At 38.7% G+C, this 2,859-nt stretch overlaps 1 long non-coding RNA gene across 1 annotated transcript; it reads right to left on the reverse strand.

Moving 5' to 3' along the window:
* Positions 1-319: 319 nt before the first annotated feature.
* On the reverse strand, positions 320-982 carry LOC115540973 (uncharacterized). The gene is made up of 2 exons (XR_003976244.1): positions 838-982; positions 320-715 (listed from the first exon to the last, which is right to left on the reverse strand). It is a non-coding gene; the product is annotated as an uncharacterized LOC115540973 (long non-coding RNA).
* Between the last annotated feature and the right edge of the window lie 1,877 nt (positions 983-2,859).

A 2,859-nucleotide genomic window follows, 5' to 3' on the forward strand; every position in this document is an offset into this window, starting at 1 on the left:
TGACAACACCTGACTCAGGAAGTAGAACTCAGGACATCAGGTTCCAGAACGCTTCACCCAGTTCCTAGTTTTCCTTAACTTCCTAGTTGTGTTTTTTAACTTCATACATGCGAGAACCATCCACGTTGAAAAGCTATAGCTGTACTGACACTGTTGTAATCAGACGTTGTCTCATCATAACACCATCCTGCAAAGAATGGCAGCAAATATTACTCAGTTTTATTCTTACAATAATGGATTTAATATAGGAGATATATGACCTCAACTTCTTTTATGACTAACTCAAATCAAGTATGAAAGTTTAAAATAAACTGCCATGCAACATCTTTGGATTTTATTGATTTGTTTATACATTTAATGAAAACATATAATAGACAGGTTACTTTTGGGTATAAAACAATATACAAATGCATATTTCAATGTTTTCTGTGTAACATATTGTAAATCAATCCAAGTTGTACTAATTTCAAGGCATCAAAATACCTTCAAACACAAGGGAATTTCAATTCATGTGTGTTTGTGTGTACGACTGTGTGTTTGTTTGTTGTTGTGAGTGAGTCTATGTGTGTGCGTTGGGCTGCGTGTGTTGTGGAGGGAGGAACTCTAACCAATCCGCCTCTCAAAGCCCACTCGTACTGCAAACGAAGAAGCTGTGAGATCCTTATTTTTGTGGAGTTTTCATCACAGCATAAAATACATGGCTATAGTTTTCATCCTGTGTGTGAGGGACAAACAAAACGTGACATTAGGACAGTACAACTACTGAGCACACTTCTTAATAAAACAGGGTGTTTATATCAATTAATGTAAGAGGTGAACTATGCAACCATCAGATACCTCATGTTGCGGTAATAAAGGTCTGTTTTCCTGAGAGACGCCAGGGGGTTTTCTGGCACAAACTGAAACAGAGACCGAGTTAGAATAAAGGAGACAACGCAATCAAATGAAGTGCAGAAAGACTTCCAGTGAATAAAGGCACGTGAAGTTCTAGAGGAGGTAGAGGACCAAAGAGAGGAGAGCAGAGGACGGGCACAGTGTGACCAGCAGCATCCAGCACCGTCCACAGTCTGGAGCAGCAGAGTCCCCAAAACCTGCAGCAAAGGCATCGTGTATATATATATATATATATATATATATATATATATATATATATATATATATATATATATATAGTAAAAGAACAATAAATAAATAAAAATATATGCATATTCAATGAATATATGCTCTCTTGCCACGATATACCTGTTCTAACAATTGATATCCGTCACAACAAGAAAGAATGTCTTACCAATGTCCTTCGGAGTAGGACCTCCACTTGTATCTGAAGATAAAAGTGAGAAGGAATTGTAATGGCTAGGGTAGAATTTGTAACTCTAGTTAGTGGCAGAAACATCTCAGATTAGCATATCGGCCTGTTCTAACAATTGATATCCGTCACAACAAGAAAGCATGTCTTACCAATGTCCTTCGGAGAAGGACCTACACTTGTATCTGAAGATAACAGTGAGAAGGAATTGTAATGGCTAGGGTAGAATTTGTAACTCTAGTTAGTGGCAGAAACATCTCAGATTAGCATATCGGCCCGTCTTGAAAAAAGTTGAATTGATTTAATGAAAAAAAAAAAAAATTGTATTCTTTGGAAACTCTATTTTAAAAGTAAATGTTCTTTGCTTGACATGCAGAAAAGTTGCATATTGTCCCTACTTATGATAGCAGTTCCTAACGGTGCCGGCGAAGTGACATAAAAAAATAAATAAAAACCATGGACTGGTGACAAACACGGATTTTAGTTTTGCGAGATCTTGAATTTGTTATTGCGAGATCTTGACTTTGGCAATCGGGCTGGCATTCGGGGGTCGTGGTTGTGCGGCTGGCACAACCACGGCTGGCAATCGGGGTCGTGGTTGTGCCTTTGGGATGGTGGGAGGGTGGGAATTTGATAAGTGTGTGCCACAAAGCTCCCGAGTGGGACACGGACCAGCGTTTCGCCGTGGAGAGTGCAATGTGCGTGCGGGTCTGGATCAAAATCTCGCAAATCCACCTAGAGAGCTCGCAAAACAAACACAAGATCTCGCAAACCAAAGTCAAGATCTCGCAAAACAAACTCAAGGCCTCGCAAAATAAAGTCAAGATCTAGCAAAACTATAGTCAGTGTTTGTCCCCAGTACATCTTTTTTCTTTCTGTTCTTTATGTCACTTTGTTAGGGCCGTAGTTCCATATTAATTTCAAGAGAAAAAAATGTTGAAGCATGAGGGAATTTCCTTCAATTTGACCTTGCTATAAAAATCTACCGCTGTCAACTTACCAAATGAAATCCTTGTGGTAACATTTCCACATCTGTGTTTATACTTTGTATCATTCTGGTCTTGCTCTTTCCCAAACTGTTCTTCAAGTCGACAGTAGTAGAGACCAAGGTGAGAATCAGATATGTTCGTAATCAGTAAAGTGTATGTTTTTGAAGAATGGTTCCACATCCCACTTAGATTGGATAATTTGGAGTCCTTATTCTCCTCTAATTCCTGCATTGTCAGAATAAGTGGGGGCTGATTTTCATGAGAACAGTTCCTGTACCAAACAATAGTTTCACCAGATGAGAGTTTACAGTCACATGGTACAGTAACGGTTTCTCCTGGTCTCACGTACAGCTCCACTGTGTAAGAGGACACAACAGCACCTTGAATTAAAAACATAGATTATGAGTCAGAATGAAGAAAGACACATGGGTAAAATGGAGTTGAATCAATGAACATGAATCTATATTTATGTTTCTTTTTAAACAAGACAATAGGCCTATTATGCAACTGGCCTACTGCTAAGTAGAAATTCAAATGTTCATATTTTACCCCAGGCGATGGGTA

The sequence above is a fragment of the Gadus morhua genome, chromosome 3 (assembly GCF_902167405.1).
Source record: "Gadus morhua chromosome 3, gadMor3.0, whole genome shotgun sequence".
NCBI lineage: Eukaryota > Metazoa > Chordata > Actinopteri > Gadiformes > Gadidae > Gadus > Gadus morhua.